Source organism: Rhinolophus ferrumequinum, chromosome 27 (assembly GCF_004115265.2).
Source record: "Rhinolophus ferrumequinum isolate MPI-CBG mRhiFer1 chromosome 27, mRhiFer1_v1.p, whole genome shotgun sequence".
NCBI lineage: Eukaryota > Metazoa > Chordata > Mammalia > Chiroptera > Rhinolophidae > Rhinolophus > Rhinolophus ferrumequinum.
The window spans coordinates 24637106-24661023 of record NC_046310.1 but is presented as its reverse complement, the minus strand read 5'-3'; the positions used below and the strand labels follow the sequence as shown (position 1 = coordinate 24661023).

Sequence of the window (23918 nt, the reverse complement as noted above, 5' to 3'; positions counted from 1 at the left end):
ACGGGGACAGAGGGGTGAGGGCCACACGGGGACAGAGGGGTGAGGGCCACACGGGGACTGAGGGGTGAGGGCCACACGGGGACAGAGGGGTGAGGGCCACACGGGGACAGAGGGGTGAGGGCCACACGGGGACTGAGGGGTGAGGGCCACACGGGGACAGAGGGGTGAGGGCCACACGGGGACAGAGGGGTGAGGACGGCCTTGTCTAGAGCTGTCGTCCTCCCACGGAGGCCCAGGACACCCCACCCCCAGACACTCCCGGAGTCCGCGCATGTGGTTCCAGGGATAGGCAACAGGTGAAGGTGAGTCTAAGGAAGCAATTTCTAGATCCTCACCTTTCTCGTGCACTCTTCTTGAAAATGGACAGGCACCCCACCCCTGCTTTCCCAATGGCTCCTCTCTCACTGAAACCTTACCTTGGTACATTGTTCCCAAGTTTAAATATTATTCTAAATAAGTCAAAAACCTCCGAGACACTGACAAAGGAATAATTCAAAATGGTAATTATCAGGGAAATATTCCTTAATAATTAATCAGGACCCCTTGAATTCATTAGTCTTCCTGATTTCATGTGTCTTAACCACGTTTCTGCTAGGGGTGAAACTGGGCCCATTTGGATTGAGAAAAAAAAAAAAGGAAGAAATATGAGTTATGATGGATTCTCTTAAATTTTTTCAGCCAGGTAGTTAAAATCCATTCTTTCAAATTTTACTGTCAAAGATTTATTCCAACTGTATCAACCCTCTTATTCATCTTGTAAGATGTTTAATATTTCCATTTCCTACTAACAAAAATAAATCATTTGAACTTATGATTAAAAAAATGTTGGATGTCACCTTAAAAACACGGCAGGGAGTACATAGTTTTTAACAAATTTAGAGGGTGCAAAGACCACCCCATTTGCAGCCATGCTCTAGAGACCCCGCTCCAGCAGAGAGGCCAGCGCCGTAAACACGCGTCGCAGGCCCAGAAAAGGTGAAGGGGGCAGGTCTGCGGAAGACGAGAAGGGGGCATTCTGGTCAGAGAGGGGCTGTGCAGAGGGAGAGAAGCAGGGCCACGCGAGGCCGACAGGACGGGGCAAGGGCCTGGGGCTCCGAGCTCCGAGGGCGGCCGCCCGCGTGGAGGAGCGGGGTTGCGGGGCGCGTGCGAACGCGGAGGCACAGGTGACACCCACTCCCCACGCAGGGGCTGCGGGAACGCCAGCAGGGCCTCTGCGCGGAACGTGCGCGGAACGTGCGGCGCCGCCAGGAAGGACGAGCTGCGGCGCCGGAGTGAGAGGCGAGGGCAGGGCCGAGGCCGTCTGTGCTGCCCAGGGCGGCCGCCACCAGCCACACGCGGCCACGCGGCACGTGAAGTGCGGCGGGGACAGTGCTGCGCTGAATTTTACTGTTATTTCATTTTAATTCATTTAAATCGCCTCATGTGGCTCATGCGGCTGCCGTATCCCACACACGGGCCAGAGAGCTCTTCCACAGCTCAAAGAAGCAAAGCGGCAGCAGTGATGAGAAAGACGGATTCCAGAGGCATCTCTCACGCTCAACTGGCAGATCTGGGGACCCACTGGGCAGACGCGGTGCGTTAATACCCCGCTGCGCTGCGCCTGGCAGATGCAGCACCCAGAAGCAGAGAGGGTGTGACCATCTGTGGGGGAAGGTAGCAGATCCAAAAGAAAGTCATTTACTTTGAAATGTCTTAAGAATATCCAAGGAACATGGGGAGAGGCGGTGGGAAAGCTCAGACAGGCAAAGCATCGGGGGTCACCGGCACAAGGGTAATGAGAAAAGCCACCAAGGAAGGCAGGATCACCCGCAGAGAGAAGAGCCCAAAGAAACCCCAACAGGTCAAGGCATTCGGGGCAGAAGAGGCCAGCAGCGGCAGCGGAGAAAGGACCACAAGTAGTCAGAGAACAGGAGCCACGGGGACAGAGACGAGGGTGTCCTACCAGGGTGTTCAGCAGCTGAAGAGGAGCAGAAGTCACGAAGGGCAGGCCCGCGGGCAAGCCACGCTTTGGAAAGACCCAGAAGCACAGCGTGAGGGGCAGGAGTCCTGGGTGCTGGGGCCACAGCCAGGCCCCAGGCACTCGCCTCTCATCTGCGGCCGGAGGAGGAGGCCGCACTGCCGTCTGAGGCACATGGGGCCCTCAGGCCCTGCTGTAACCCCCCCTCCCACTCAAGTCTTCCCAAGCTAATCTCTTTTAGAAGCCCTGATAGAAACTATCACAAAGGTTACAGCTACCTATTTTTGATTACTAAGTAACAGGATATCCAGAAAAACCATACCTTTTGAAATCCAGAAGTTAAGATCAGGAAATTTAACAGGAAAGGACATGATACATACACTCCACCATCCACTTTAAGAAGTCCTTCTGTCATCCTCTATCTGTCACCTATGTATCTCCTTTAACACCTGTTGAATGGTACCTTTCAAACGAGCCCACCGACTCTACCGCGGGGGTTCCTTACAAGGAGAGAAGGACCCAGCACATCTGGGACTCTCCGGATCAGGCTCAGGGACTTCAGAGGAGCCCAGCAGGAGCTTAGCACGAGGGGCCCTCCCCTGCTGGAATCCAAGCCGACTCTCTTCAACTCAGCCTTGCTACGGACTCTCATCCCTAATGAGAGGAGCAGTACTCCTGGACTAAAAACTGCATTTCTGTACTGTTTTGACATTAAAAACCAGTTTATTCATTCAAAACTCACTGGGCTTTGACAGGCAGCACCTCCTGACTAGATGCTCAATCACACACGTGAGCAAGAGTCGCCAGGGGCTCTGAGCACCAGCCCTGTGCCAACGGCAGGCAACGCACCTTCGTGAGCACTTCCTTTCACATCCAGTATCACATCCCATGCAGAGGCTGGAGGTGGCCCAGAGCCTGGGTCACCTGAACCACGGCAGGCGCTCGCTCGGCAGACGGGCCGTGTGACTGTGACTCCAAACCTCACACTCATCCCACGAAAATCACACTGACTTGTGAAACATGATTTTTAAAAATTATAATTCAAAGTAAGAAAAATAGACAGGTTCTGATTCTCCAACAACACACTGCCCCTTCTTATACGCATCTCACACGTGCTGGCTGTGCTCCCCCCCCACCCACACCCGTCAAGTTCAGGTCCTGGTGTCAGGCCCATCAGGCGGTGTGCAGGGGACACAGCAAACTCAGACCCCCGTGTCTGGGCCTCAGACTTGATGCAAACAAGCCCAGGGAATTGCAAGGACACTGACGCTGAATCTGTTTCAGAGGCATCTTTTGTAACACGCAGGAATGGATTTCCTAACCTATTAATACTTTTCATCTACAATCATTACAATTTGATAGATACTAAAAACTGACTTCAGTCGCTATTCAAACATAATTCTTAAATCATGCTTTCATAAGTTATGTAGACTAACTCACAGAGAGACAATTAGCTTTTGACATCGCACATAATTTAATAAGCCATTTCAGAATTTTAATAGAACCATTAACAGGTATGAGAGAAGAATGAACTGTCTTTTTGAGACCTTATAACTTACAAATTAGCTAATTTTTATTTTTAATGTAAATGTCAAAAAGCATAGTATCAAAGGACTAGCAATTATACTGCTAAAAGGACATGGAAGTTATCTGAATCAAGGGATCTCTGCTCTCAAAAATAAGAAAGAGCATTAATGGTGTTTTTAAAGTAAATGCCAAAGTCTATCATTTAACTCTTAGTACCAACTGAGAAAGATATCCTATTGTCAAGGACTGGTAGCTGTGAGGATTAAATAAGATAATGCAGATGAAAGCAAGCCATTCAGTGCCTCACCAACAAATTATATTAATAATAAAAAACACATTTCCTGAAATTAGATTGAATTATACACATAGTATATCTATTTTTCCTATGTAACAAGATTAAATGAAAGATGGTAGCCAAAGGGAAGAAAAATATCATGTTTAGACTCTAACATACAAGATAGGCAAGTGATTTTCACAGGAGATCCACCTCCATAGATGGTGAATGCTTCTATGGTAAAGACCATGCACCAAAAACATACTTATCAGACCTAACAGGTACCAAATAGATGTTTGTTAATTATGTGCCTTCAAACTCCTGTTAAATAGAATCAAAAGAACAAATCAAGGAAGATTACATAATAAAATAAAATAATCTAAACTACCTTGAGCCAGGAAACAATACCGAAACAGACTAACAGTTATTAAAGGATACATATAACTGAGTGAAATAATTTGAGTATTTTAACACCATGGTTTTTCCATCACAAAATTAATATGCTCATTTTAGAAAAACTGGAAAACAAATGCAAAAAGAAGAGAAAATGATAATCACACATAAAACCACCACAAGTAATAACCACTGTAAATTTTTTAATGTATCCTTGTTCTGTTAATGCATATGCATATTTAATATTCCTGTGAAATTGCGATCCATTATATATACTGCTTAGCAAGAATATTTTTCATTTAATATCCTGTGAACATTTTCCCATGTCACTAAATGGCCTTATAAAACAAGATATTTAATTGATTTAAATGACTTGATCATATGGGGAATCATAATTTAATGTCTTACTGCCAATATTTTTCCAGTTTCTCTCATTATAATTAATAGAGCATGCTCACACATAAATCTTTTGGACCAAAGGTGATTATTTCATTGGGGTAAATTCCACACCCCAAATCTCCACACAACTACTAACCTACTCTACTAAAATTTTCACACAGCTTAACCTGGAAGACCTGGCGTGCTTGAGTACGGAAAGGTAAGCAAACTGCACTGCCCTTTCTTTTCTCTGTTAGCATCTGACCCAGTACCATGAAGAGCTGCTTTGGTTGAAGTCTTCAGGTGCCAGTGTAGGGTTCCCTGGTAACGTCCCCATCCCCCACCCATGCCCAGCTTTCACCTCTGGAGGGGAAACAGAGACTCTGTAAGCACAGCTCCTCACAGGAGCACAAATGTCCGGTGGGGGCTGCAGAGCACAGACCACCTGCAATATGGAGGCAAGACTGAAATAGCAGAAAACAAATGGGTTGGAATCGCAGGCTTGTGCCCCGTTTACGTCATCTCTTCTACGCTGTTAGCACAGTCTCAGCCATTTATATGCTCTCCCTCTCATAAAAAAAATAAATAAATAAAAAATGTCTTCTCCCATTTTGGAGTTATGAAGTGACCCAACTTACTAAAAGTTTTCCTCATGCTGCACACGCAGACGTCCGTGCACATCCTACAAGCTCTGGGTGGGCTGTGTGCAGTCGGGCTGACCAGCTCGCCAAGCAAATGATGCAGGGCACCCAGAAATACCCGGCAAGTGGCCGGCAGGCCACCTGGTCAGAGGGATTTCAACTCACAGTAGAAAAATAAATCTTCCCAGAACTCCGTCTTCTAACTCCTTCCTCACTCTGGGCCAGTCATGAAGCCAAACATTATCTAGTGCCAATGCACACCTTCCACTTTAAAGAGGCAGCTGCTTAAAAAACAATAATGAAAAAGTAATTTTTTTTCTAACGGTTGTATTCCACTATTTTAATCTCATTTCTCTGAAAGCCGAGGCAGGACAACCTCCCACATCAAACTACTGGAGACCAGTTTGGAAGTTGCTCAACTGGTATGGTGAGTCGCAAGACTAATCATGCCCGTTAGGGCAGTGTCACAGTGGTGACATTTCATGGTTAGTTGTCAACTGTCACACGAAGTACACAAGATCCAGAATCTCTTCTGTTCATCAAAAGACAAATGCACTACTTTACTGAATGAATTGTTGGGCCTGGTCATCAACAGTTGATCAAAGATAAATTTGCTTACGTTGGGGGTAAACGTTTAAAATGAATACACTGAACTCCCTCAAGCGCTTCGTGAGAGGGTCTCTGTAGGATGTTACTAAAACCAAACACAGACCCCATTTCGATACATATTATCATGCCCCACAAACAGCATGTCATCAGCCTGACCCTGATTAGATAAAGTAATATCACTTATCACACTGAAATCTATAAATACTGACACGCATGGCTTTTGTTCAAAATGCAGCACTAGCATTTAACATGAAGAACTGCTCTCCACCGTAACTTCTGTTTGGTGATGATGCAGAACAACAAATAGTGCGATAATTGCGATTCGCACGATTACATGCACAATTTCCATGAACAAACTGCACGATTCTTAAATGCTTTTCTTATATTTATTGTGATTACATTCACAGGGTTGTAATTTCATATGTTAAATCTAGTAAGAAAACTTGGAACATTTTTATTTTGTGTTATCTTTAGCACTGATAGCACTCATGCCAAGAAGAGCGCAAACTCGGGATTAGAGGTGTCAGGAAGCAAACAGCCTGGATTATTTCTGTAGTTTTGGAAATGAAATACATAAAAAAATTTTTACTGAGAGGATGGACTTACCAATGTCTCTACTCCAAAAGAGATATTACTGAAAATAGTAATATTTTTACAAGCCCCTTCACCTTAACTTAAGGTATCCTGAAGGTTAACGGCTGCAGAAGTCCCAGACAAGAAACAAGCAGAGTCATAGGTGGTCTCTAGCAGCCACCCACTTTTCCTAGGGAGTCAAGGGGACTACCTCCAGGTGGTAACAATGTTCTATACTTTCTCTGAAGCTGTCAAACATGGAACTGTCTTCCGATAATACTGGAAATCACAGTGGTACCTTGGTTTTCTAACGTAATCCATTCCAGAAGACCGTTCAAATTCAGAAACATTCAAAAACCGAGGCACAGTTTCCCCGTAGAAAGTAAAGCAAAATGGATTAATCCATTCCACACCTTTAAAATCAACCCCTAAAACTGCAAATTTAGCATGAATTTTACTATCTAATGATACCACAGATCCGTAAAATTTACAGCGTTCGTAAACTGAAATGTTCGTCAACGGAGATGTTCGAAAATCGAGGTGCTACTGTACTTGGAATCTAAACATTCAGAATTCATCAAGAGCTAAACACTCTGAACAAAAGAGAATTGCTACTACAAAGACAACATTAGAAGCATCAAGCTTTTAGAAACCTCTAATTAAGTTATAATTTAAGAGCCAAAACGATATAATGGGAAAGGAATTCTTGATGTAAGTCAACTGGGTTCACCTCAGAATATGGTCATTCAGGTGTCACGTGCTGTTTTCAGGCACAGAACATACCCAGCGTCTGAACGACAGGAAGCCCACACGCAGGGTCTGAACACAACACTGTAAGAATGGCCCCGGGTTAGCAGCAAGGTCGCAGGTCTTTGTTCTGAGTCCAACAACAACAGAGAAACTGAGTGGGAGGCCGCTGGGGAAAAACCACTTCTATGAGGATTACTAGAACATTCGCAAATTCTTTGGTGTCTCCTCCCCCTCTTCCCTTGAAGACGGTGACCCCTGAGAAACTTTGCCCCCTCTAGAAGCATTCCCTTCTTCCTCCAAACTACCCAACCAACAAATTAACCCAATTTAATATCATGGAAATGCAGGCCCATGCTTCCTGCAGGGGCTGCTGAATACTTCCTGTAACAGTGAAAGCAGAGAAAGATAAAGGGTTTGGTTGATGGCATAGTGAGTCAGAGAGTAAAGGTCAACGTAAATGTTTGCCCGTTAATGGAAAGTCAAAGCACACACATTCTATGGAGGCAAGTTAACGTGGTGCTGCATCAGACTCCAATAAATCACAGGCCAGTTTTCCTCCCTTCACGTGTGTTTAATACTTCAGTTGAGATAGAGACACCGTCCCCAGAATGTACGTACACTTGACATGGCCGATTAAGCTCCACACTGCTCTTTCGTTCACTACAAACAAAAAATGTAAAAAACTTCCAAACTGTCACAGTGTGAGCCGAAAACACGCCATCTGCAGCTGCTCGGGTCCAGCTCCTGCCCAGAATCAACGGAAGGCTCAAGAAATGCTCCTCTTCTCCCAAAGTTACGCTTAGCAGCTGTGCTCTTATCACCAGGGAGGTTCCCTGAATCCCCCCAGGCTTCAATTATTGGCAAAATCAGCCTAACCCCGGTAACACCTCCTGAGCACATAACACTGACTGAGAGGAAATGCATGCAACTTCCAGAGTGTCCAAATGCCACCACGTACCTGGTAAAATAATCACCAGTCAGTCTTTCCATCCTTAAAAAAATGTTTAAGTGTCATTTATTTTAACCAGAAGTCCCCACTTGGCTTTTAATTTGTTAGGGAAAGTGACAACTGCAAGCCTATTGGGAAGTTTCATTCCCTTGCAATCTTCAAGAACAAGAACACTCCAACCTCCAGGAAAAGGGGCGTAAACCCCAAGGTGTGGCCCCACAGCTCAGAGCAAAGGAGCAGAAGTCTTTTCTCTCAATCATTTCCAGGGCTACAGGCTCATGTTCACAGCACATTACAAATGTCAGGGGGACCCTCTGGAAGGAAGATTCGTGAGTGCTATCACAGGATTGCCCCACAGGTAACTACCGAACGCAAAGCCCAGCCCAGGCAAGGCGACCTCTCTCGCCGCCTCACCCTCGGACCTGAGGTGCACTGTCCCCGAGAGGAGGGACAGATGCACAGCCTGCTCCACAAGGTCTCCAATGCGGCCACTTTGGTGGGTCACACTGTCACTTCAAGAGTCTTTCTAGGTGGTGGCAGTGTGCAAAGTTCCTTTGGGGAGGGTGGTATGATGTTAGGTCATCACGAAGGCGGGGAAATCACAGCGTACGTAACTGCTCCCCACAATGTGCCCGTGAGCCCATCACGCTCCTCTCAGAGCAGGAGATGGCCCTGGACCCCCACGGAGCTTCCCTCTGAATGGCTGGCATCTAGAGCGCCTTGCAGTCACCGGAAAGGTCTCCAGAGAAGCCCTGGGGCCCTGTTCCATTCATCAAGTGTCTCTAAGCCTTCGATTATGAGTATGAATTTTAAACAGTCGGCCAAGTCCTTTACTACATCCCCTAATCTGCGTCCCCAGTGAAACTTCTTTTAGTTACAGAATCTGTCCGCAATCTCACTAACATTAGGCTTTACCCTCCCTTCCTCCACCCAGAACTAAGCTGCACTTTGAAAAGACAGCACTACCTCCAATTAAAAAAGGAAAATCTACTGAGAGAAACACCGGTAGAAGATTCACTCTATTTCCAGGATGAAAGTGCCATAAGAGCAACCCCGGTCTGCCTACTCACCACCGGAACCGGAGCCCTTCCTAGCGCCTGGCACCAGACAGCTCAGTCAGCACCCGCAGGCCGAACACCCCTGATCACCCACTACCTACCTGGCCACACCACGTCCTCAGCACTGGAGCGAACGTGCAAGGACAGCCCCTACAGGACACTCCCCGGCACCCCCTGAAGCTGGGCGTGGTCACGTTCCCCAGAGGAATGAATGACAGCAGCGATGCAAGACCCTCCTGGGGTCTTGACATGACCACTCCTGGGTGCTCCCTCCGTCTTCAACAAGCCTGGATGCAGACATGCTTAGGCAGTGAGGCCAAGGCCCCAGGGAGCAGAAACAAGCGGGAAGGAGCCTGTGTCCCTGAGGGTCAGGTGGGACAGAGCCACCTGTGGAGACCTCGGGCGGTGGCACAAGGGAGAAGTCAGCTTCTCTCTCGTCCCACGCTGCATTTTGGAGTCGCTTTTAGGGCAAGTACAACTACCCTAAACACTGCAGCTCTAAAGAAAGGATACAACAAACAAACAAACAAACAGAAAATCATTAAACCAGTACTGCTGATGACAACTTTTTGTTAGTTTTAGTCATGGCTGGAGAGGTTTAGCAGCTCAGTGATAGTGGGCATAGCAACGGGGGCGGTTAAGTCCAGAATTTTATTTTTAAGTCAACCAGGACTTTATTTTGCTAACCAATATCTCCTCGGCACAGGGGACTTAAAAATCTCCTGATTTCTTAGGTTTCGTTGTTCAGTCTTCTCCATACAGTGTCATAAAATTGAAGTCAGGAAATTTTAGTTTCACTAATTATTGCATATGAGCTAAAAATTATTCCTCAGAGATACTTTATAAAAGTACTTCATTTCAAACTTCTTTTAGAAGTTAATCACAAAGCTAAAAATAGGCTTTGCAGAAATAAAGAGATTTATTTTCTTTTACTTAAAGTTTTCCAAGTAGAGACACAAATAATATAAGCAGATAATGTGTCAGGCTCCATCTCCTCAGAAGCAGGAGAACCTGCTGGAACCGAGGCCAGTGTTAGTGAATTAACAAAAGCAGAACCTGGCTGGGTGGGACACAGGAAGAGACCCAGTCAGAAACCGGCCAAATCAGATATAAAAAGCACATCCCTGCTGGGAAGAGGGGAAACAAGGCTTCAGAAAAATATACAAATACCTACAAGAAATTGCTCTTTATAGCACTTGACGATTCTGTGAAAAGGGTACTGGCCAAGGCGAAGGTAAAGGGAGCCTGGTGTTGTAATATAGTGAACAGCATATGCAAAGTAGAAAAACATGCGAAGAGAAAGAAGCCTGACACAGACGAGTACATACTGCATGATTCCATTTACATGAAGTTCAACAACAGGCAAAACTCTGTATGGAAAAGGAAAAAAACAATAAAAGGGAACATGGTTGCTGGGGGTCGGGGGAGTACACTGCCTGGGAATGGCCCGAGAGAACTTTCTGGGGTGTCGGAGACAGATCCTAATAGAAGTCTGGGTTACAGAGTGGACACATCTGTGGAAACCCGGAAGGAGACACCTACAATGTATGCATTTCGCTCTATACATTTTACCTCATAAAAGAATTTAAAAGTTTTAAGCTCATTTGTGACATGTATGCTGAAGTGTTTAGCAGTAAAGTATACTGATGTGTGTGACTTACTTAGAAATACATCCAGCAAAGAAAAATAACGTGGAGGATGGACAGAGATGGGTAGATATGTACAAAGCAAACACAACAAAATGTTAACACTTGGTGGAATCAAGGTGGTGGGTATATGGGTGTCCACTACGCTCCGTAAGTTTTCAACTTCTCCGTGTGTTTGAAAATTCGCAAAGAAGTTGAGGGAAACTATGTGTTGAGTATGTTGAGATTTCCTGCTCTGGAGACTAAAGGAGAAGCAAGTGTGACCCAGCACTCACTATTACTTCATGGGACGTGGACGTGCAAGTGAACTGCTCACTGCTTCCCGAGGCTGCCTCAGCTTAAAACCCTGATGAATCAGAACAATCTGAAAATAAATCACTTTGGTAAATCAATTACCAATAGTTACAAATTCCTAAATACACAGTCTTACAACATGTGACCTTGAATTGTACATATAATACTGCATGCATATTCTCTGGACCAAAAAAAATCCTAAAACAGATTCAGTGATTTCATACCGAAACATTGTGGTTGGAAGGTACAAACTTCCAGTTACAAGATAAATAAGTTTCGGGGATGTGATGTAGAGCATGGTTAATAATACTGTAGGGTGCATTTGGAAGTTGCGGATAGATCTTAAAAGTTCTCATCACAATTAAAAAAATATGTAACTCTGTGTGGTGACAGATGTTAAGCAGACTTACTGTAATGATCATTTCACAATAAATACAAATACTGACTCATTATGCTATACACCTGAAACTAATACAGTGTCATAAGTCAATTATATCTCAATTTTTAAAAATCATTTACTTTCTATTTCTGACGAGTGCAGAGTATTTTTTCCGTTAGGTTTTGGACATACTCTATAACCTTTACCAAATTACAGGGGGGGAATCAGACTATCTTACATGATAGACAAGTTAATCACTTCAAAAATACTGTCCATCACGTCTCCTTGACGTTCTTTTGTTAATGAAACGCATTTTGGGAGCGGAGGGGAACTCTATGGTGACCACAGCAAGGAGAGGAGTTTGGCTGCAGGCAGTGAGTTCACAGAGACAGCACATGCCAACCACGCCCAAATGGGCATTAATGGAAAGAGAATCTCATTTGTATTTGCTGGTCCCCTACAGAGCCTGGAAGTCCCTGCACACAAGAGCTGCTCAGCAAAAATGCCAATCCTCAGCGTCCTGCAGAGCCTAACTCTGGGCCTTCCTTCTGGAATGTTCGCCTGACTATGAAAACCCCATGCTCTCAGTGCCCTGCAGTCTTCCATCTGAAGAAGCAGTGCTCACCCATCCTAGCATCTCACTGACACAGGACCCACTTCCTAATCCACCTGACACATGCTCAGCAGCTGGGCCAGAAAACTCACAAGAAATGGTTTATCACCTAATAAGGCAGCGCATTCCATCTTACAATAGATCTAGCTGTTAAAACTTTCTTTTATTTTTGAATCAGCAACATGAGGAGGTTTGATTCCAGTTTAACTGGAAGGTCCCTTTGAGGCCTGAAATACTGGGTATGAGTCGGTTCATTTGCTGACTGTCCCAGACACTTACCTGGAGCAGAGGACAGGGATGAAGTGACACGGTCTCAGAGCCTAGGGGGTCTGCTGCTCCCTGGGCATCTCAGAATGCCAGTGTTTAACGAGGCCTCAAAATTATGTGACCCCACCCCCTCACTTTAAAATTATACTCCCTGCCCTGGAAGCTAAGGCAGTTAGACCCGGCCACCAAACCAGCCCTCAACTTGCCTCCATCTTCTGCAATAGCAGGGGGTCCTACTTTGCTCTTCTATATAATGCTCCAAAAAGCTTTGAAAAAATTATCATCTTTCTCCGTAGTTGTAATCTGCCAGAAAAGGAGAAGGTCAAAGTTCAGTTTTAAAGCAGCAAAAGCTTGCAGAGATGGCCAGGAAAACAAGTGGCTGTCCTTATGCTGCTGCACGGAGGTAGGGGCCTCCAGTCACAGTTCTCCCTGTCCTCCCCAGGGGTAGCACCTCCCAGGTGCTACCGCGAGGGAAGGACACAAGAGACCAGTATGTGTTGATGCAATGACAAGGAAAATCAGACGATTAAAGGCGGTGTCTCCTGGAACCGCCCTGGGCAGCGCCCCCCGCCCTGCCCAGCCCCAGTGCCAACTCCGCACCCCCTCTGAGAGACAGCTCGCTTCGGGAAGTATGAGCATCATGGTGCTAGGCTCCGAGGACGGATTTAGAAAGCTCCCCAGAACCAGACACACGGCGACAGCAGCCATCAGACATCACCAGATTTAACTGCCCTAAAATTAGCAGTCGGAGCAAAGTAGTTACTGCAATGATTGCGTCAGAGCTCTTCCGACTGGCCAACTGCCAGCTTTACACAACTCGTCCTGCTTCCTCCACCAGGGGAACAATATTCTGGAACACAGCCAGCCAAGCATTTCAATGAATGTGCCTATTCTGGCTCCCCTGTTAATGTTTTATAATCCAATAACAAGGTGAACAAAGTCTGTATGGGCTCCATCTGCAAGGCAGTGATTTTCTTTGTTGTAAGCACTTTTTCTTTGGGTGAGTAAAGTATTGTGGAGGAATCCTTTTCAATACTTAAATGTCTGACATTTAAGGATTCACATTCAACTGGCTTAAACAAAGATCATGCACATCTAGCAAAGTATAAATGCAAAACAAAATTTGTTTTCCTCTTATAGTACTTCTTTTATCTTGGCAAGGACTCAGGAGGTAAAGGAATGTTCTCGGCATGATCACAGGAGAGCCCACTCACTTCCCAACAAAGAACAGGTAACCCGAGTCAATCAGCAGATCGGCCACCTCACTGCAAATTACAAAATTTCTAACTAATAACAGATGACCCACTGACGATAGACAGAACGTTTTTTTATACTAGAACAAAAAGCTCATTAGCCCAGCTCTGGGCACTTAGTTGGGTAATTCCACCAATCTCATACGCATGCACCTTCTTTCCTCCCTCCCTTCTCTCTCTCCTTTCATTCATTCCTTTTATGATTTATTGAGACCAACCATACTCACAAGGCAGCTATGGGACAGAGGAAAAAGCCCTATTAGTTGGAGCAAAGAAACTGGGGGTTAAACTCTAAGAACAACGATTCAGAAAACCATGTTCTCTCATTAAACCTTAGTTTTTGCATCAATAAAGGGATAGTCCCATCAGCCTTAAAACGTTCTTCTAAGTATGTGAGAAAACATAAATGAAAGTTCAACATAATAATTGTCTCTAAATTTCCCTTTGGGGTTATCTCTCCCCAATTCTTTATTCTGTTCCTAAGTCAAAAACATCAGCCTCCCTCACTCACTCCCGTCATCATTTAAAACTTTTTAAATAGGAAAATTAACCCATTATCCCATGCAAATAACTTACAGTGACCCTCAAATAAGATCTGTTGACAAATTAGGTGATTTTACTATTATTTAGGCTAACTTCTCAGCCTTGCCCACAGTTCTCATCACAGCATACCTTAACATACAAATTTAAACAAACAGGAGTTAGAATGATATCCCCCTGAATTCATGTATTAGGAATTAGTACTATGTCAGGATAGTAAGGATAAAAGACTTCTATATATAAAATTAAAACTTTGGTTACCGAGCATCTATTATATTTAAGGCATAAGCAACACTAATGTCCTTTGCAATCCTTAAAAGTACTGAATCTACAAAGGTGTACTATATACTAATGAGGGGTTTTTAAAAATCATTATTTCCTACAGAAATTATCATGGCTAATAGACCGAGAGGTAAAAGACAACAGGTAATGTTGCACAATCCAGAAATCATTTCTTTTCCGTTATCTTTATTAATGAGCCCAAAGCAGGGCGTTTAAGTGAACTGCAGTCTCCTGTGATTCCAACAGGGCCGTGCAGTTGTCACTTGGGACCCGACTTTGAAACCTCCTTTAGTCCCACCCCTCTCGTGAAAGGAAGGACACCTGCTTCTGCCCAGGGTGCCCGGACTCCCCAGAACCACCCCCTCCGATGGGCTATGCAGGTTGGAACACATGGAACTCTGCTGTTACCGTCTTCAGAAACAACTTCTCCATTTGGACCAGTTCAATATCAGAGTTGAATTACAGGTCATTTCAAATAACCCAGAAAAGATATAAAATGAGGTATAAAAGGTTATTTGGTTAGATCATTTACAACAGAAAACGATTCAGAAAACCATGTTCTCTCATTAAACCTTAGTTTGTGCATCAATAAAGGGATAATCCCATCAGCCTTATAACGTTCTTGTAAGTATGTGAGAAAACATAAACGAAAGTTCAACACAATAACTGTCTCTAAATTTCCCTTTGGGGATATCTCTCCCCAGTTCTTCATTCTGTCCTTCCATCCTGATCCTGGATGTGGTGTTGGCTGGATGTGACAGCATGGTGCTTCCAAGGAGAATAGTATCTGCCACTACATTATTTCCCCAAAAAAATGAAAGCTCAGAGTAAGCAACCCACAACCAATTCTAGAAGAAAACAAGCCAAAGAGAAAATGTACTCAGGAAAAAGAACACATACAGTAAATATCGGGCCCATTAAGGGTAGAGCCTGTCTGCACTTCTTCACGAGACCCTGGCAGGTCCTCTGGAAACTCTCTAACCAGAGAGGGTGGTAGAGCAGCTGTCTCTAGGCTGGGGCCACACCTTTCAAAGGGGAACAAAGTGCTCTTCAGGGGCAAAAGAAAATACCCCAACTTCTATTTATTTTTAATATCACCCTTCCTGAAATTTATATTTTTAAGTTTTATAATGTCCACATCTTACCATGGTAAAGTTATATACATACAACAACACAACATATATTATAACATATCATATGTATAACTGTATATATCACACATAGACAATTATACATACATATGTATATATTATATGTAATACAATATACTGTATGTATAATATATATAATATACACATAAGTGCAAATGCACAAGTATATATACAGGCATATGTATATATGCATAGGCAAATATATATGGACATTTAGAAGGTGATTCTGTATACATAGGATGCACACTGGAAAAAGTTTAGAGATCCTACTACAAAGAAACGGTTGTTCTTCGGATTAAGGCATTAAACACTAGAAACAACAGCATTTGTCCTCTTTGAAGAATCCAAAGTGTAAGTCTTAAAGTTCCTTATTAGAAGCCTCGATACCACAAACGTCCCAGAGCTGCTCCTGAGCCACGTGCACTGTTCAACAAGGACCAAATGCACTATCAAAACGTCCCGAGAAGACAGAGAAAGCGACCAATATGCTGAGGAGGCTCAGACCGGCTTCCCCAAGACAAGCCACTTTGGCGTGTGGATTATTTTGAGCTGAAGGCAATCGAGACCCTGCAGGCTCACGAGAAACTCTCACCTCTCCCTTAAAGAGGGGAGGAGTCTTGCCCATAATAAGAGTTATCACCAGAAATACCTTTTTATGACCTATCTATAGGCAGGAATACTAGTTACTGGACATCTGCTCTCATCGTCCTGCAATGACCTGCCTTCCCCGAAGCCCCAGGTGCCTTACCCCATCCTTAGCACCGGATGTCATATAGACCCCCTTTTCCCTTTCTGTCTCTGACTCTCACGTATGCGGGGTTCCCACACCTACATATGTAATTAAATTTAGTTATCTTCTCTTGTTAATCTGTCTTCTGTAGGTTCAATTACTAGACTTCACATGGAGGAAAGTTTCTCCCCTTACCCCCCCATACTGACGACACAAGCTACTGTGCCCTAGGCATTACAGACAGAAATCTTAATTCTACACAACAGTTTGCCTAAGCATATATAATTTCACTCAGCCACGAGTTCTTACTCTGTGCAGTAGTAGTTTTTAACACTAGCTCGTTCCCTAGATTGTCTTACTTCAGTGACTGAACACATACAATTAAATAGCCTGCTTTGGACTACTTTGATTTCTTGAACAGCTCAACTAACTGGGAGATTCCTCCAGCAGATTTAGCAAACATGCAAAAGTGAAAAATATGGAGTAAACTACTTGACAGCACTCAAGATGCCCCGATGGCTAAAAGTTTATTTGTGCAACAGGAAGAAAAGAATATCAACTAATTAAACACCCAGAAAATGGGAAAAGATCATGGTTCTCTTCCCTACTATCTGCAAGCAACTCAAAAATAAAACCATACCAAACTGCAAAATAAGTTTAAGAAAGTCCAACATTCTGATATTTTTACAGTCTTTTCAGTGCCTAAGACCTCTCCAGAGGTCAAAGGTCACAGGGTGGCCCCAGTTTCTCAGTCCTTCAGTCACTGAACAAATATTTCGTAATCACCAACCATGTGCAGATGATGGTTCTAGTTACAAGTGACACACTAAATCTGACCTCATTTCTTAGAATAACTTGGTCTGACGTGCTCTTTTGGGATACCCCTGTATTAGAGGCAGAGATGTGGACTAGTTATAAGAAATTAAGTGCATTCGTACTTAACTGTGAGCAAAGGAATGTGACTCCTTGTAAACCTAGAAGGAAGTTTTCAGGGACACAATTCACAGTTCAGCCAGTTTAACAATCCACCAGCGACTTGGGTAAAAATGTAAAAAACAATCTGATCTTTGGAAGGGCAGGCAAAGGTGTAAAATAATAGAACAAACTCCAAAAAGCATCATGGGAAGAACCAGCTAAATAAAGTAAAACGAAGCACAATAAAACGTTAGGTCCTGCAATGACATTAGCACAGGAAAGGAAGACGTGGCTCTGTGGCAGCAGGTGACTGGACTCGGGTTTTACCGCAGAGGAAACTCACTGAGTCTGAGTAGCATGGCCACCAGAAAATGAATGCAAACTTGGACTGTATCGGTGCAAGCACGGTGCGCAGGCAGAGCGAGGGCCTCCGACTCCACGCAGGTCAAGTTGCAGGAGCTGACGGAAGAGTCTGGCCCAGCTCTGACGGGAATTGCTCAGGGAGTAACTGAAGCATATCTATCAAAGGATCTGTTTGGCAGACCACCAAGAGAGCAGAATTCAAGTAAGCAGGTAGAATTAGATTTCAATCCTACAGGTGAAAAACACCTTCTAGTAGTCGAAAGCATCGGAAAGATGGAGCACTCCACCCCTTCCTGGCGACGTGCAGGTACTGCTGGGAGAGTACCCGCAGAGCATGTAAGGGACACAGTCTCCAAAGAAGGGTTAGTTGAACTGGTCAGTGATTTCCAAACCCTGGTCCTTAGTGAAGTTTTCACTGACCTGTGCAAAGGGAAAAAGTGTCTGTGTAAGGGTGGGTATACATGCACGTGTGTGGGTGTGTACATATGCACGTCCGTATGGGTGGGTGCATGTGTGTACACATGTATACATGTAAGGGTGGGTACATATGCACACGTGTACGGGTGGGTACATACGCATGTACTGGGTAATTTTAACAAACGTCCTCTCTGGATGGGAAAAACTTTAGTTTGTCAGACAGTATGTATACTCCTTTTGGGGTGGGGGGTAGGGCAGGAGGACAGGGAAATCAACATATCTTGATGATAGATGCACTGACAGTAGATAATAATTGCTGGTGCACATTTTCAATGCAGCAACATGAAATACTGACAAATCTGACAATCATTAAAATTTGGTTTTGTTTTTTGCTTTTTCATTTTACAGGTGGCTGAAAAAAAGTATAGGGACAACATGAAAAGATGATATAAGGCCCTTTCTAGTACAACTAAACTCAACTTACTGCATCTTTTTTTCTTTCCTATCATGGAACTTGGCTCTACAATGTTGTACAAAAAGAAAAAAAAAGGTATCCAGGAATTGGGTTACACTAAATATGAAATCTCCCAAGAAACAGAACCTCTACTATAGATCAGATCTGCTCCCTTTGACCGCTCTTTGGAACCAAAGTTTATGAATCAAGTTCAGAAAGGACCAAAATAATGTATTTCTTACGTTTGAGGCATCTACATTCCTATCACTTCTTAGCCCTTCTTTAAAAGGATTCACAGCTAAATGTGATTAGAATAGAAAGTCAATTTCTGAATCATTGATTTCAAGGTAAACCAAGTAAGCTGTAACTCTCATGAATGTTCACAAACTTACAATAAGCCAAAGAAAGGAAAGACATAATCATGAAAAAATGTACACTATCTCAATCAGTGATTTTCATTACTCTGATATGTTTATTTTAAACGTTATGGAAACCTAAACTTTTGGTGCTGAAAGGGATCATGGAAACACTTTATCCAAACTCATCTGTGACAGGCAGTTGTGGCAGGAAACGAGGTTCCCGACCCTCTGGCCCAGAGCTTTCTACCCTATCATCCTGCGAAGGAATTAGGTGCATTATAGAAGGAGAAAATCCAGAACATGTTTTTGTGTATTCTTTAGGACTGCACTGCAGATTTCCTTCAAGTTCAAATAAGAAAAAAACAACAACTTTGTTTTGCTTTTCAGTTAACAATAACAGTCGAAATTTTCTTCAAATTCAGCATGTTTTTGAAAGGATTTGTAATCCTAAACCACCACCATAAGTACATCATAAGTTCAAAGATTCAATGCCTTCCCCAATCTTATAAAAAAAAAAATTGCATTTACCAATTTTGGCTGGGGTCTAGGGAACTATATCCACATAAACACACAGTTCTTTGCAAACTATGCAGTAAACGTGCAACCCCTTTGAAACTAGTTTTGTTAACCAAACACAGCACTTTTAAACTGGTTTGAATTGCCAGACAATTGCCCTTTCAGGGTGGCTCACTAGTATTTCCTCACTTTCAAGAATAGATAGATTTTCAAAATGAGTAACTCACTACTACCCCTTTTGCCTCAGGTAAAAAGATCCCCTAAGATAGACAGGAGTTTACTAAGCTCAAGTATCAAAAACTCTTCAAAATACCATTCCTGTCAGGAAAGGGGGTGAAAAAAATGTACAAACCCGTATTACACAGCCTTAACTACAATAAGCACCGTAAATGCCAAGTCATCATGCTCTCATAATTCCCCTATTACATTCCATACAAGCGAAGCTCTGTGAGAAAGGAAAATTTTGAAAACATAAAAAGCACTTGATGAAAAATATACACTTAAACCAGCTGGAGAAAATCTGCAGCCCACACTCCAAAGCCAGAAGCTCCACCTCCATACCTATAATTTATCTCCCGCTCTATTTTCCGGACCAAATGTTACACTGCTTCTTATCCAAATTCACTTCGCCCCATCTATAGGTAGCATGTGGGTATTGATAAAAGCTGTTTCTGATTTCATTTCATTTCCTACTTCCCAGATGTTTGCTAGCTTTTTCCCCCCCTTCAGTTATTTATGAATATGCTCTGATTTAGAACAAACAAATTCAACATGTTATATTTTAAGCTGGGCAAGACACACAATAAATGACAGCTATAAAGATAATTTCAAGATATTTCTCCAGCTTATAAATAAGTTTGCCACTTAGGCAAGATTTGGACAGGCTGCTATGGTCTTACTTTTGAAGAAAGCACTTAAAAACACATAACTGAGAACGTGCTGTTGCTGAAATGACCAACTAGAGGCTACTGTACTTCTCATAAAAGGGGTTGTGCTAAAAATGGACAGACAAATATCAACTATCAGCTGGGGAGAAGGAAAGTTGTCCCCAACGTTAATTCTTGGTACGAATCATTCATACACACTTCAACTACACCTCTTCAAATGCATGAATGAAAACGTTAGCCAGAATCAATGCTATCTGCATCCAAAACTCAAGATTCTACTTTCCCATGAATAGTATTCTTTTATATCTCTCCAAATCAAGCAGCGAACTACGAAATCAAGTGGTAAACATCATAAGTGGAAATGTTGTCTAAACAGGATTACAGATCTTCCCGTAGAACTTTGAATTCTTCAAATATGAAGGCAAAACATGAAACAGATACCCTCAAATATGTGACTACAAACAGTAACCAAGTTGTCTCTTGAAATTCATCTTTAAGAATGCAGAAATAATAGACCACCTTTTGATAATCTGCATAAATATTGGTTTTATAGGGAGGTAACACATTTTCAAAGAAAGCAATAACAGTATTTTCCCCCCTGATTACTAATTGTAAAACTGTAAGAATTAAAACCTGATTGCACATAGGCGACTAAAAGCGCAGTTCACTAAATGTCTGTCATAAGAAAGCCATCTAGTGTTAACATTTAGAAATGAAAACTGCAGACAAAAGAGGCAAAGAAAAGAGAAATCTAAGTGACTATTTTGAACTTACTGAGCAAACCTATGAGAATCACCAAGGTTCTTTGTTTAACAAAAAAAAAGGCCATCCTTACCAAAACCAAGTCCAAATCTCAGCAAAATCCAAAATCACTACTGTTTTATTTTAACCAAAATCCTGTTTGGTGGCCACAATCCCGTGACCGGTGCACTTGATGTTCCCAGTACTCGCGCTGGAGTCATCTCGGGCTGAATTAATTTAACCGAAGCAGGTTAATGATGACAAATACCTCCCAGAGGGGTAATGCCAACTTGTTTTCCCTTCCCGAGGAGCCTCCTCGCGCTCCTACATGATGAACCGAAATTGATTCTTCGGGTTTGCGGCACGGTTGGAAATTCATCTGAGGTGCTCGTGGGGATACTCCAAGGACACGGTCAAACTAGCTTTAATAACGTGGGGACGCGAACGGGACCCGAGCGGAGGACGCAGCAGACTCGGCCCCCGGGGCGGCGAGAGGGCGTCTGACTCCGAAGGCAGGTCGCGCCGAGTGAGGGGGTCGCCGGCCGCTCGCGGTCCTACAAAGCGGGACCGGGCGCGGCGGGCGCTCGGGGCACCATCTCCCCGGGAATCACCCGCAGCAAGTTCGGCAGGAACCTCGCCCAGCGCGCCGGTGCACCGCGCCGGGCAACCTTTTATCTTTTCTCTCAGGTTAGTCACAGAGGAGTCGCCGGGCGCCCGGAGGAGGTCCTCATTAGTGAGCGTGTCACCAAGACGGAAATAACCTTTCAGGCGATCGATAACTTTGAGAACGAGCGGCGGCGGCTCCGCTTCCACCGGGCTCGGGAGCGCGGGCGCGTCTGCGAGCAGGACCCCGCGCCCCGGCTCCCTGCGCCCCAGAACTCCCGGCCGCCAGCCCCCCAGGTGCAGCCCCTTCACCGCGGGACAGTCCCCGCCGAGACCGTCCCCAGACACCACCAGCAGGCTTCCATCCGCTCGCCCCGACACGCACCTCAGAGACGCGGACCTCCGGGACCAGCTACAGCCCGCGAGCGCGCGGAGCGTACCGGGGCCGCCGCCTGGACGCCAGCCGCCCCGCTCTGCCCATCCGCCCGGGCTCTGCCTGCCCCGGGCTCCGGCGGGAGGCGGCCGGACCCGCCGGCTGAGCTGGAGCTGTCGGCCTGCGCTCGGGCAGGCAGGCGGCCGAGGCGGGCGCGCGGCGCTGCTCCTCCTCCGCCGCCGCCGCCGCCGCCGTCCTCCTCGGGCTCCACCGGCTCCTCCCGGGCTCTGGGTCTGCAGCGCCGGCTCCCGACGCCGCCGCCCGCCCGCCCCGAGGCACCGCCCCCCACCCGCGCCGCGGCCTCCCATTGGTCGCTGCCTGCAGGCCCCCTCGGCCCCGCCCCGCGATTGGACTAGGGCGCCGTCCGTCCCACGGGCCCGCGGGCTCTGTGAGCAGCCAGTGCGCAGTTCCCAGGCCCGGGTGCGCGGGAGCGGCGCGTCCCGGAGGGGCTCGGGCTCGGTCCTGGGGAGGGAGCTGCGGCCTTGAGGCGGGTGCAGCCTATCTGGACCCGCCCCGAGGGAAAGCCGTCGTCGTCCTCCTCCGGATTGGTTCGCCCCGCTGTCAGGGGTAAGTGAACCCCCGAAGCTGGCTCCAAGCTCCCGCGGCGCAGTCGCGACCCTTTCTGGCCTCCACTCTCTGGAGTTAGGAGAATCGCGCCCACCTGGAGCTCGGGACCCCGCGCCGCGAAGTACTGAAGGTCTCTGGCCGAGAAGACACAGGCAGCTGCGGGCGCTGCGCGGACACCTGCCCCGGACGCCGTAGAGTCGCTGAGGCTGGCGACCGTCCAAACCACCCCATCGCCATCGCCGTGTTCACAGGAAGGGGGCAGAGGGGCAGCCCGTACTGTGTGCCAGCCCCGGGGAGCGCCCCCGACCGCTCAGGCGAAGCCTCTACTGTGAGCCGGCTCCGAAGGGTGCCCCCAGATCACCGAGGTGATGCCCCTTTGTGTGTCGGCCCAGGTGGTGTCCCAGCCCCCGGTGACTGTGGTGGAAGGTTGCACAGAGAAAGGCATAAATGTTAATAAATAGAAGGTTCGAATGAGGTTAGGTAGGTGCCTGTGCGCAGAAATGCTATGGAGATGAGACCTTTAGGAGTCAGGAGGGAAGCTGAAAGGGGCTCGCAGTCCAGGATCTCCCGGACCCGCTCACCCCGCCCTTCCCCTTGGGCAGCCCTCAGCCCCAGGGAGGAATGCTCTTGGATCTTTATCCAGAAGAGGAGGAAATCAACTTTTTATACCTATCTTCTCTACTTTCCTAGGAGGTGTTGATTGCCCAGGAGGAAGCCTTACTTGAAACTAACTATTCATGCAAATTGCTTGAAACTTGCATTGGTTGCTGAGTTGAAAGGATCACAGGAGACTGACTCTTTTAAGCTAGACTGGAGTTGACTCTGCCTAATGACACAGTGGGGGTTACAGCCTACAGGCAGGAATAGACTGGTGTAGGTAGCCTCTAACTCACCTTCCAGGGGTTCCTGAGCCGGCTTCACGTTGCACCGCACTTCTTGAGACTGGATTCAGGGCTTTCAGCTCTGCCCTTTCTAGAGGTGAAATTCTTCCTGTATAGATAATGTCTATACTTCCCTATCACAACACGCCCTGGAACAGAACCCTGTGAAACATTTGAGGCAGGCCCTCCCATGCTATATTTCTCTGTGATCTAAAGCATGTACACATTGTAAAATCTTTTTTATCTCTTTTAAAACACGGCTGTAATATATGGGAATGGGTATAATAAAACATCTCAAAGAGTAATATTATGACATGACAAAATTCTTGCCTTCTCCAGGTTTGAATGGGCTTCTCAATTGTCCCTTCATTCTCAGCCTTTATAAAATTGTCATTTATTTATTCAACAGTTATGGAGACCCTGTCGTGTTCCAGAGGCGCTGGGTGTGGGAGGTATAAAAACGCATACGACATAGGTTCTGCTCTCCAGGAGCTCCCCATCTCACACATTGTAAATGC

General features: G+C 45.5%; 1 protein-coding gene and 1 long non-coding RNA gene across 5 annotated transcripts in view; one reads left to right on the top strand and one right to left on the bottom strand.

Annotated features, from left to right (window-relative positions):
• Window positions 1-22093, bottom strand: part of SIPA1L2 (signal induced proliferation associated 1 like 2) — a 200769-nt gene extending 178676 nt beyond the window's left edge. For all 4 annotated transcript variants that reach the window (XM_033099637.1, XM_033099641.1, XM_033099640.1 and 1 more), the window contains exon 1: window positions 21905-22093. The gene's annotated coding sequence lies outside the window, so the exon portion shown is untranslated. The remainder of the gene's footprint in view (window positions 1-21904) is intronic.
• Window positions 22094-22291: 198 nt separating this feature from the next.
• Window positions 22292-23705, top strand: LOC117018579 (uncharacterized). The gene is made up of 2 exons (XR_004422258.1): window positions 22292-22884; window positions 23210-23705. It is a non-coding gene; the product is annotated as an uncharacterized LOC117018579 (long non-coding RNA).
• Window positions 23706-23918: the final 213 nt, after the last annotated feature.